We start from the raw sequence: 13,563 nt of genomic DNA, 5'->3' as shown, positions 1-13,563 counted from the left end.
AAGGGTGGCGGTTATGGTTTTTGTTCCATGGTGGTAATGGTTTCCGGTTAGATTTCGAAACCCACATCATAGCAGTGGCAGAGATGAAACCAAAAACAAATATGGTTATGGTTGATTTGTTGTGTCACGGAGAGAGAGAGATAGTGAGAGAGAGAGAGAGAGAGATAAAGGTGATAACCGTGGTGGTAGATGGGATAGTGGTCTCGGTGGGTTCTCACGAAAGAGAAGGGTGGCGGTTGCTTAGAGTGACGGAATCACAAGGTAACAGTTTCCTTGGTGAACCCACAGAAGTTAAATAAAACATTTTCCTTGATTGACAATTTCATAAATGGGTTGATGTAACCGCGAACAGTCGAATAGATATGAATACAATTTGAAATTGGAAGTGGTGGTGCTTCATAATTTATAGAAACAGAAACAAAAGACACAATAGTCATGGCGGTTTGGTGGTGATCTTTCAGTGCAGCAACAGATGGCGATTGGAAGTGGTCTTGGTGGTGATGTATGATGATGGATGGAATTGGTGGCCGGTGGCTTTGGTGATGGTTGATAGAGTGCTTATATGTGTTTATCTCACCCATATGTATATATATTTATAATATATTAGATAATGAATAAAAACACATACAGTGACCATACATGATAATTCACTTAATCACTGGTTAACTTACTATTACTCTGCCGATAGTTTTCCCTGGCATTTTATATCGTGTCCATTGCTAAACAGTTAATGTATAAAAGTGTTCCTAAAAATCCCAAATTTTTAGATTAAATATATTTAATTATTTCACTCATTAACTGTTTGAAACCTGATCAAAAATGTTAGTTAATTATTTATTTTATGTCCCAATTAATATGTACGGAGTACTAATATTTAAACTAAAAAGGTAAAAATATTTTTAACAAATCCCAAAATCTTCGTAATCGATTTACAGTACAACTTTTATTTTAAATATTCATAAACTTATATTAGATCTATATGAACACTAGCGAAATGTCAATCGAGTATTACAATCGTTTACTGTTTAAGCTCAAAATCATTTATTTTCAATATCATATATGTATATGTAATTACATTTTAATATCATGTTTTATTATAAAACTAAATATATTAAATATATATTTTCAAATAAATAAATTTAATATTTAATCTTATATATATATATATATATATATACAATTAATATTCATGTATATGTATACATATATATATATATATATATATATATATATATATATATATATATATATATATATATATATATATATATATATATATATATATACATCTATATATATTTATATCTAATTATTTATATATGCACATATCTATTGTTCGTGAATCGTCGGAAATGGTCGAAGGTTTAAGTGTATCCATGTAAACAGTTCAAAGATTTTGAGATTCAATTAAATAGACTTTGCTTATCGTGTCGAAACTATATAAAGATTAAGTTTAAATTTGGTTGGAATTTTCTGGGTCGTCACATCTCGGTGCTTGCTTCAACCCATATAGACTTTTCTGTAGCCTACAAACATAATCTTCTTTACCCTTAACCTGAAACCCTTCACGTTGCACCATGTAGATTTCCTTATCCAAATCACCGTGAAGGAAAGCAGTCTTGACATCCATTTGTTCAACCTCAAGATCAAGACTCGCAGCTAACCCAAGAACCACTCGGATAGATCTCATCTTCACAATCGGTGAAAAAATCTCCTCAAAATCAATACCCTTTTTCTGGCTGAATCCTTTGACAACTAACCTAGCTTTGTACCTTGGTTGAGAAGTATGCTCTTCTGACTTTAGTTTGAAAACCCATTTGTTTCTCAAAGCTCTCTTGCCTTTAGGTAACTTCACCAGCTCATAAGTATTGTTCTCTTGTAAGGAATTCATCTCATCTTGCATGGCTTCAACTCACTCCTTCTTATGCTCATCTTTTATAGCTTCTGCATAACACTCTGGCTCTCCCTCATCTGTAACTAATACATACTCATCAGCAGAATATCTAACAGAAGGATGACGGTCTCGGGTAGACCGCCTGAGTGGGACAAATGGGAGAATATCTGGTACTGGAATCTCAACCTACCCCAGAGCATCATTATCATAGTACCATGTTCATTATCATGAACATCATCTCCAACATGTGAATCAACATGTTGTGGAGTAACCAGATCCAAATCAGCGAGATCAGCACTATGTTGACGAACTGACTCTGTCTCTGTCTTTTCAACATCTTTCAACATCTGATCTTCTGAAAACACAACATCTCAGCTTCGTACAAGTTTCTTCTGAACTGGATCATACAACCTGTACCCAAAATCATCTTCACTGTAGCCGAGGAAAACACATGGCTTAGTCTTCATATCAAGCTTTGACCTCTCATCTTTAGGAACTTGAACAAATGCCTTACATCCAAAGACTCGTAAATGATGGTAAGAAACATCTTTGCAGCTCCAAACCCTGTTAGAAACATCAGAACGCAAAGGAACACATGGGGTTAGATTAATAATATGAACCGCCGTATTTAAAGTCTCACCCCAAAAAGAACCAGGCAACCCTGCATGTGAAAGAAAACATTTGACTCTTTCAACCAAAGTTCTATTCATTCTCTCTGCTAAGCCATTCAACTGAGGTGTCTTTGGAGGAGTCTTTTGATGCCGAATACCATTCTCCTTACAATAAGCATCATATCTCCCAATGTATTCGCCACCATTATCAGTCCGAATACACTTGAGCTTCTTCCCCGTTTGCCTTTCAACTAGGGCATGAAATTCCTTAAACTTATTAAATACTTGATCCTTTGACTTTAAGGTGTAAACCCACACCTTCCTGGAATGATCATCAATGAATGTAACAAAGTAGGAGCATCCACCAAGTGTCCTAATCTTCATAGGCCCACAAACATCCGAATGTAATAGGTCAAGTACGTTCTCCATTCAAAAAGGAGAATGACTCATAAACACAACTCTGGTCTGTTTTCCCGCCAAACAGTGAGAGCACTTACTCAAATTAATATCACTAACACCCGACAACACATTCTTCTTAAACAAGATAGATATCCCTTTTTCACTTATGTGGCCAAGTATTTTATGCCACAAATCAGTAGAGTCAACATTGTCCACAGCGTTAACAATGTTCTGGAGAATCTTCGGACGCGTAATGTATAATTTTGAGTCTTTCATGCCTCTTTCCACTATCATAGAACCAAGAGTTAGTTTCCAAATACCATTACCAAAACCTCTATGTTAACCATCATCATCAAGAATGCCTGTTGAAATGACATTAAGTCTCATATCTGGAACATGTTTTACATTATGCAAAACTAACTCCATCCCCGTGTCAAATTTAAAACAAACATCTCCAATACCAACAATTTTTGATAACCCGACATTACCCATCCTAGCAAATCCATAGTCACCCGGAGTGTAAGATGAGTAGTGGTCTCTACATGTTGCAACATGACATGTAGCACCACTATCAACAATCCAACTCGTGTCATCATGAGTAAGATTGATCATATCATAATCAATACAAACAAAGAACTCATCCATGATAGCATTAACTTCAACCTTATCATCACCACCATCACTTTTCTTTTGTTTATTCTTATAATTTGCATTTTTCTTCTCGTGCTTGGACTTTGGACAATACCATTTTGTGTGCCCTTTTTCATGACAATTATAACACTCACATTAGCAAATTTACCTTTGCTTGAGCTGCTATGATAATTTCCTCTTTTACCCTGACCTCTACTATAACTTCTCCCCCGCATTTCTGTAACCAAGATATCTGACTGTGAAGAGGAACCTTGTGACTTTCTTCTCATCTCTTCATTCAACAGACTACCCTTAGCCAATTCCATGGTGATAGTACCATTAGGTGCAGAGTTGGACAATGATGTCTTAAAAGTCTCCCAAGAGTCCGGTAATGTACCAAGTAACCAAAGGCCTCGAACCTCATCCTCAAACTTGATACCCATTCCTGCCGGCTAATTTATAATAACCTAAAATACATTTAAGTGGTCTGTAATAGGAGTCCCATCATGATACTTCAAAGCCATCATCTGCTTAATTAAGAACAACTTGTTATTCCCAGTCTTTCGTTCATATAACTGTTCAAGCTTTTTCCATAAGGCTTTAGCATCATTCTTCCCGCTAATATGGTTCACAACATTATCATCAACCCACTGTCGAATATACCCACATACCTGTCTATGCAAAATTTTCCATTGAGCTTCAGACTTACCCTCAGGCATACTCTCAGTAAAAACAGGTAAATAATAATCTTTCACGTAAAGAAGATCCTCCATTTTACCTTTCCAAACATGATAATTTGAACCATTTTAACTAATCATTTTACTTATATTAGCTTCCATCTTTCACACAAGTCAAATCAAATAACCTAGCTCTGATACCAATTTGATGGGAAAATAAGTCACAACGGGCAATTTGACAAAGCAGAAATAAACCCCGTTAGACAAACACTTTCCCGACCCGTATGAAACCGTGAGGATACTAACAAATAAACTATATCAAATGCAATCCAAATCAGCCCCAAATCAGTAACAAATCAGCCAATACGAAATAATCAAGCACACACAATACACACGAGACTTTTACGTGGGAAACCTCTCAAAATCGAGAGTAAAAATCACGGGACCCGTAGGCCACTTAAATTCCACTATCACCAATAAGAGAGCAATACAATAATCCTTCTCTAGATCAACTATAGGTATACAACATCATCATGCTCTTGAACTACAACAATCAACAAGTATATGAAACAATTAAAGACAAAAGAGGAATGATTTCACCCAAAAACTGCAGTCTGATCCAGAAGCTATAACTCAAGCTACAGACCTCTTTAGATGAATTCAACAGTTGAAAACCTTGGCACTAATGTCAGGAAGACAAAGCCCAAATTTGATGAAGATCCAACGGTTAGATCTCCGGGGATCGTGTCTTTTCTGACCTGCTATAACTATAGATGGGAATGGGTTTTCTCTCTTTGACTTTTTGATCTCTCTGATCTCTCTTGATGAATACAGTTGCAAACAATTAAGATATTAATGCCCCAAGATGTTGACCAGGTCAAACTTCATCTTGGGCCTATTTTGGTAGGCTTTGGACATTGGACTATGACTTTCTCATATTGGAAACACAAATAAAAACCCAACAAAGACGAGAAAAAAGGGGAGAAAGGAGAGGGTAACCGGGCCACCGGCGTGGAGCTGGTGGCTAGAAATAGGGGAGGGAGGCTGCGTTGTGCTGAAACAGATCTTGGGTTTGAAGCTTGATTCTAGACAAAGTATATCATAAACACAACTAGGTATGGGAACACACAGATTCAAGTAGGCGACATGGTTTAATTTACACTTAGACAAAAGACAACAAAATGAAACCGAACTAGGCTAGCTTGTGCACTCTTATCTCTCTTTGTCGGATACACACGCCATATAAAACCAACAAGGACAACAAACATATAAAATACAACACATATATAACATATATATCTCCCACAAAATATGTTTATAATTCACTAAATTGGATACAGATCATGTGCGCTGTCGAGATTAAGGGACGAGACTCTAGTCATACTCTTTTGTTTGGTCTCTAAATGATCTCTCTCCGTAATTAAACAATCATTTAACTCCATCACCACTTCATTCATGGTTGGTCTTCTGCTCGGTGTGCGAGCAACACAAGCCATTGCCAATTCTACCGCCTTCCATGCTGAATTAATGTCAAAATCTCCCATTAACCTTAGATCGACAATGTTATTCATGTCTCCTTCTGCTAGCTTTAAATTAACTAATCGACTTAGGTGTATGTTATCATTCTCATATTGCGTTATTGCTGGTTGGCCTGTGATTAGCACAAGAAGCACTACCCCAAAGCTATACACGTCACTTTTTTCAGTCAACCTATTGGATGTGTAGTACCTACAAGAAAATGTTCATATATGAGTGAATTTTTAATTGTTTATGAAGCTTATGACAAGGGCTAAGTAATGGTATATTATGTATCCAAAGTTATCTTGTACTGAATAGGATATTGTCCTCTAAAGAGAGGTGGTTGGTTGGTTAAATGGGGCTGTTTTGACCCATGACCTATTATGATTAGTGGGCTGATGTAACATCTGAATAGTGGGTTATTTAAAACAGGTGACGTAGACTTGTGATCCACAGGTTAAATGAGTACATTTTGACCCAAGACTAATTAAGTGAAAATGGGTTGCTTTAACATGACCCATGAGTCTTAACCTGTTAGTTCCTCTTCATTTATAGTACAACAACAACAACAACAACAACAACAACAACAACAACAACAAAACCCAATATCACATGAGTGGTGTATGGGGAGGTGAGATGTAGACAATCCTTCCACTATCCGAGAATAAAAACAAGTCATTTCTCCACCCAGAGTGAATATCCGAGAATAAAAACAAGTCATTTCTCCACCCAGAGTGAAAACACTCTCAAAAGTAGAGAAAATCATCTCTCTCTCTTCGACGAATAAAGAGATTGCTTCTGAGTGGACCTCCGGCCAACCCGGGCAGCGATGGGGGCGGGGTTATTATCGCTGTATCGGCATAGTCGAAACGGGAGATGATCGCAACGGGTGGTTTAGTCCCCCTCGGGTGATCTCAATCGCTGTTCAAAAAAAAATAAGTAGGTAACTTTTATAAAAGAAAAATAGTAGAATAAAATTAAAAATAAAATTGAGATGCCATGAAAATGGTAGAATCAAATTTCCATGGGTTTTAAATCTTGCCTGGAATTGAATTTAGGCTCTAAATGGCAGTCAAGACGCCAATAAATCGACACTTGCTGTTGACTCAAAAATAGAGCCGGAGGTCCACTTGAATAATAGATCAGTTATTTAGAGTAGGGTTGATAAAAAGGTTTAACTGATGATGCATCATTGATTGTTTGGCTAATGAAGTTAATCATACTTGATTAATAGATAGATTAGTTATTTCTTGATGTATAAATGACCTAAGACCTCCATCATTGGAGATCATCACATACTTGCAGCACTGATTATTATCCCTTTAATATGTGTTACTTTGTATGAAAGATTAGGAAAACTCACTCAGGGTCAAGGTATCCAGGAGTGCCAGCAACTACTGTTGAAATATGAGTACCGCCTTCTGTTGGGAAAGCTTTCGAGAGCCCAAAGTCAGCTAGTTTTGCCTGAAACGTCTCATTTAATAAGATGTTGGTACACTTGATATCTCTGTGGACTATCGGTGGCTTGCAACCGTGATGCAGGTACTCTAGACCACGTGCCGCATCACATCCGATTTGTAGTCTTTCTTCCCAATTCAACACACTTGAACTTGTATCTGCTCAGGTAATTTAGTATATGTAAAGATAAGATTGATGTTTTGAGAACCAATTGAAAAAGTACAAAATTTTAATAATGAGATATATGTGCTGAATAGTTGGTTTTCTAGGTTCCCATTAGCCATGTACTCGTATATAATTCCCTTGTGGCTTCCTTCATTACAGTACCCAACTAACGAAGTCAAGTTTTTATGATGAACACTCAACAGAAGATAGGCCTGCAAATACGAGAAAGTTTTAGTTTTTCATGAATATATATTCTTTTCACACATTTTCTTATCGCGGTTGTAATCGTGTGAATAATGCCAAAGTTTTCAGTTCATAAAACTGTTCATCTATGTTGTAACTATTACTTATATAATTCTGTTCATTCACGATTGAATAAGATTTAAGTCAATTTTGTAATCGAGCGGAAGCTACCTCAGCCTGAAATTCCTTGTCTCCTTGAAGAGACGATTCAGAAAGCATCTTAACAGCAACTTCTGCTATATCATCAATACGCCCATGGTAAACTGTTCCAAATCCTCCTTTTCCAATAACAACACTAAAATTGTCTGTTATGCTTTGTACCTCTGAGTATGTGTACTGCTGTTTTCTTATTTCCAGCCCCCTACCTGTTTTTGTGCACGTACACGTTTTGGTCAAATATTACGCTATTTCACAAGCTTATAATTAAATAGTTGTGATTCACATACCACGAGCGTTTTGTTTCTTAATCATCCAAATGGCGGTGAGCACAGTCAAGATCACAACAAATGATGCAACTGCTGCTATTACTGGAACAATGACTTTATTTTGATCCTTTTTATTTTTACAACTATTTCCGTCACAAGAACTTGCAGGAGCGCCCGTACTATCTCCATCAAAACTGATTGCGGTATAAGCGTTAAATGATGATTTAGTAAATACGGAGTACATTTTAATATTAAGTCATGGTGTTCAAAACTAATAGCAAACAAACCTTAGTGACAATGTTCCCTTATTTGCCTTTGCTAGGAGTCCTGCTGGAATCGGCCCAACGAAATTGTTTCCTTTTAAATTTCTACCAATATAAAACAAGATTAGTATGCCTTAAAAAAAAAAAAAAAAAAAAAAAAAAAAAAAAAAAAAAAAAAAAGAGAGATTAGTTTTTCTTTCGATGTTAGCCTTATAAATATGCATTCAAGGTGAATGAATATTTACTTACAGAACCTTCAGGAAGTTCAGTCCAGAGAGAAAATTAGGCACAGTTCCTGTAAAATTATTATTTGACAAATCCCTGAAATAGGAATGGCGAAAACAGAAGATATGGTTACAGGAGTGAACTGTTTTTTATATCATAGCTCTATTTACTTCTTCTGTATATTTTATTACTTACAAGGAATGCATCATTGGGAGATTAGCTAAAGCAGGATCTAGTCCACCATTCAATCCACTGCTAGATAAGTTCCTGATTTCATATCAAAAAAAGAAAAATATGAAAAAAGTGGTCGAGCGAAAGCAAAAGAATATATTCAACTTGAAATTTTCTACTTACAGTGACACAATCCGTGGTAAATCGGTAGTGTTGTAACTGCATTCGATACCTTCCCAAACAAAATCCTGTGGAACACATGGATCTCCTTGCCAGTTCTTTATTAATCTGTACGTTGACTTTATGCTCCACATTGCAGTCGCTAATATTCGTTACAAAGACAGAAAAAATTAATTATATTTCAACTTACTTTGAGCTCGATTGCTCAAAATAAAAATAAAGAAAAAGATGGTACACTTACCATCTTGATCATTCGTTTGCATTTGCGGGAGCTTTTACAACGTATAAACCTCAAGAGCGTTGATGAGTGGAGGAAGGGTTGAATTCTTAGTTTTATTGATCGTGAGTGTATAAGTCGGTGCAACAGTGTAAGGTTCTTTGCTATAAATAGTCATGGTTGTGAAATTCAGTGGAGATAACGGTCCGAAAGAAAAGTTCCCATTCATGTAAATACTGAATTCTCTTTTCTGGTTCTTTTTTAACAACACGATTTCCGCGAAGTACATATACGTAAAAAATACGTCAGTCGGATTAACAGGATTCCATCCAAAGGCGTACGATTCATTCGGGTATTGTGGTGTGATGGCAGTACTCATGACCCCATATGGAGGGTCAAGATTTGAGAATATGTCTGTTGAAATTATTATCTCTGAAGTGAATAAGTAATCAGTATTACTCGAAAAGAATGGACTCCATAATCGATCATACTTGTCGTCGTTATACCTAAGAATCAAGTACAGTTAATCGCTTTATTAAAAATGTCTTAAAATTCGATTTAGCCCGGTTTTGAGCCCCGTTTTGACCCAAAATAAAAGCCCGGTTTTGAGCCTTTTTTAGCAGTTATGAAACTGCCTCGGCAGTTATAGATTGAACTGCCATTCGGCAGTTATAAACCCTAATTTTGGTTATTTAATTTCCTGGTACGTTTTCAAATTCATACACACAAAAACACAGATTCATTGTTCCAAATTCTGAGTTTTATCCGATTGAAGATTTCGATAGTACCATCGAAATACTTTGATCTGAAAGTGATTACACGACTCTCAGAAATCCGAAATCGAAACTCATTTTTACAACAAAAAGGAAGAGAAATATAAAATCAAAAGGCTTACCTGACTGTCTCAAATGAAGTTCCAAAATTTACCCGTGCGAAAAGGTATAATGATCCATAATCGGTCTCTTTATACATGGTATTCCCCAGAAGGCGTAATTCTATGGCAGATATAAAAGGTGTTCCACGGCCTGTATTAACAAGACAAACATGTATATATATTCTGATAATAAAACATGTATGATCTCCATGTTTACTGGTACAGATGACATATTAAATTTAACTGTATCCTAATAATCAGGTCCAAGATAGACATCAAATTCGGGAAGTTGACCCATGAAGTCATAATCCCCATACATAAACCGTGCCCTTATCAAATACCGTTCACCCTTTCCTTGTGTTGGTCTAAGAGTATAACAGTTTCTGGTATTATTAGGAAAACTTCTGAGGACCGAAAGCTGTGTATCAACGTCGTACATGTATGAGTTGTATATATCTAATATATTATGGTTTTCACCACTGTCTATGAAGTCAGCGTCTGATACGTAGTTAATATTTGTTACATTATCGGTGTAATTTGTGCCTCCTTCAATCCCACAATCTATGCTTATGAAACCTGTAACGAGATGTTGATTTCAAGATATCGTTACATAATTGATATAGTTAGTGTAATTAGATAAGTAGTATGATTTAGTAATAAGTATGGGTTAGTACCTGATTGATCATTCTGAGCATGAACAAATACTGATGAAAGAATTAAACCAAGAAAAACTTGATACATTTTCATTTCACTAAGAAACAAGTTGAAGTTTCTATGAATGGGGTCAGCTTCTTATACTAGTTTTAAAGATTCCTTCTTTTGTTTATTTAGTACAGTAGTTAACTACTTAAACCTGTCTTAATTTTCAAATCTACGATTTTTCATTTTGTTAATTGTTCGTAATTAGATGCTTGACAGTTTCTTTGTTCACATCATTCTTGGTGTAAAAAATTATGTATTGAACATTATAAAACTATATATTATGGCGTAGAAATGCTGAACTTTAGGAAATCTTAATGGTGCAGTGCTGGACCATAATTAATCAAGATTATCCATCATTATTATTTAAGATTATGAATATGTTCAACAATTCTTCTTTAATTAGTGAATTGTTGGGAAACTCCTGAAATATATATCAGACCGTTTACTTATCGCCATACTTTGTACAACAAATAGAACTAGACTTGGAACTTCGACTTTGCTGAAGATCTTGACACAAAATTGTATCACTCCGTTTTTAACTATTTTAGTTTTTAACTACTATCAATAACTCATTGTTATATTCTAAGGTTATTGATTCATAGCGTTTACGAAACTCATTTTTACCATTTCTTTATTTTAAATATACATATACTACTAAAGTGTTTCGTCATTAAACTGTTATCAACAACAAATAATGTTGTGCAAATTGTAAAGATTGCGAAAACTATTTTTTAAAGTTTTCGTACAATGCATGGTCTCTTAAAATCTAGTGTATAGATAAACAAATGGAACAAATATTTCTTACAGGGGTTATTCGTCTTCTTAGTCTTCGACACAAGAAAAGGATTTTCCCGACCTTTTCCCGTGTCGAAATAATAATGACCAAGAAACATGTAGATGCCAAAAGCAACTTTGAAAATCCGAGACCACAACCATCTAAAGAGCTAATACTCGTGAAAAGCAGGAGGGAAGTAGAAACTTAGTCGGCTTAGCAGCGACAGCGGGGAAGCAGCCACCGGTGAAGGAATCTGACACACACAACCGAGGATAAAAATTAACCGGGAACCATGAAGAGAGTAAAGTCTAGATGAGTCGGAAACCAGTAAACCAACCAAAACACTGAAAAACGATCCTTGAAACATTCTTCGATGATCAAAAGTCGCCAGTTGATCTCCGAAAACAAGTAATCCGGTAGACACTTGATAGAACATAGATCAAGCATAATGTATCTTCGCTAGAAGAAAACGACGGAGAATAAAGTCGTCGGAAAAAGAGAGAACTCCTGTTAGATCCCATGCTAGGATCTTTTGATCAAAGAACAAGAACCAATTTACAATTTGAGCATAAAAAGTGATAACATGACTAATATGATGAACAATGATGAATACAATAGAAAAACTCAATAATACTCAACATAATCAGCTCAAAACAGTGCCAAGATTACATTCATTAATCAAGATAAACAATCTAAAACAATAACACTAATCTAAGCTATCACTTTGTCATTTCCATGGTGGTTGGAGCATCAATCCACCATGGATCCTCTCCACCATGAAGGTGAAGAGGCGGAGCTCACCTCTCTCTCACATTATGCTCACACTAACTTTGGAGGTGCTCAAATGACAATTGAACCAAGTAACTCTTTATATAGGACATTTTGTCACATATGCTCATGTGACTAGAGTTTACTTGTTCAATAAAATCCTAGGTGTACAATGAACTAATAAACGTTATTCGCCCAGCGACGATCATACAAATATGCATCAACAAATTCCCCCTTGGACGTTGCTGGCGAATTATTGTAAACACCTCTTGCAATCTTCAGTCAATCTCTGCAGTAGTATCACAAGCTCGTACGTGTTACCCATAGTACTAAAGCAACCAGATTCTCCCTAAGATCGAGCTGAGATCCCTATCACCATCTCTGATAAAGTCTTCAAACAAACCAACTCTCTTAGAATCATAAACTGTAGAATCTTCCCCCTCACTGTTAGCAGTATCCTATTAAACACTGTAGCACTAACGTCTTCATCATGACTTGCTTCTTGTAAAGGCAAAATATGTAGAGGAGTCCGGTCCACAATTAATAACTCAAATAAGTCTTTATTGCCATCAAACTCACCAAAGAAAGTTAAATTGGTATATCATGATCGCGAAACATCAACCTCAGTTCCTTCCACAAAGCGAAACTGGAACAAACGTATTCCCTCCATGAAGCGGAATATCGAGAAGTGCGGAATAATAAACACTGTTGGCCCATAAATAGTTGTATGCTCTCGACTACCCCACAATAATATCTCAAAACAAGAGAGTTTTCGTACTCACCTACTATATAAGTTCAACGGACAAGGAAGTTATCCATTAAACTTTATATATCAAAGCTTCAGTGAATAGTAGACATATTCTCTCACAGAAACATCTCAATCATCTCTCAAAAACACATCAATCGGAATAATTGATTTTGTTGGTTGACAAACACATAAGAACCTGGGTTAAATCGAGTTGTAGAATCAAATTCGAAAATATAAACTTGAACTTCCTCTTGTTTCATGGCTATTTTGTTGAATCTTTAAGCAAATAGGACCATGGATGAAAGATATAATCACTTACAAGCTTCAAGGACCATGGCTAAAAATTTCACAAAACTTGAAGGACCAAAAGTGTAAACTTTAAAACTTCAGGGATCAAAGTTGTAAATTTTCCAAAGTTCAGGGACTGAAAATAATTTTTTCAGAAAGTTGATGGACTGAAAATGAAAATATTGATAACGTTTTTTAGAAAAAAAATTCATTAGAAGTCCCTAATAATTAACAGTCGTTAAATAGTTAAACTTGAGGACTAACAACGTTAATTATTTAAAAGGTATGCATCTGGGTCGGATCCTGGTTTCGAATCTGGTTCAGAATTATGG

The 13,563-nt window shown here is 35.8% G+C and overlaps 1 pseudogene; it reads right to left on the bottom strand.

Moving 5' to 3' along the window:
- Positions 1-5,536: 5,536 nt before the first annotated feature.
- On the bottom strand, positions 5,537-11,794 carry LOC139889476 (senescence-induced receptor-like serine/threonine-protein kinase; annotated as a pseudogene).
- Positions 11,795-13,563: the final 1,769 nt, after the last annotated feature.

The sequence above is a fragment of the Rutidosis leptorrhynchoides genome, chromosome 2 (assembly GCF_046630445.1).
Source record: "Rutidosis leptorrhynchoides isolate AG116_Rl617_1_P2 chromosome 2, CSIRO_AGI_Rlap_v1, whole genome shotgun sequence".
Lineage (NCBI taxonomy): Eukaryota > Viridiplantae > Streptophyta > Magnoliopsida > Asterales > Asteraceae > Rutidosis > Rutidosis leptorrhynchoides.
This window is presented reverse-complemented; position numbering and strand designations above follow the sequence as displayed.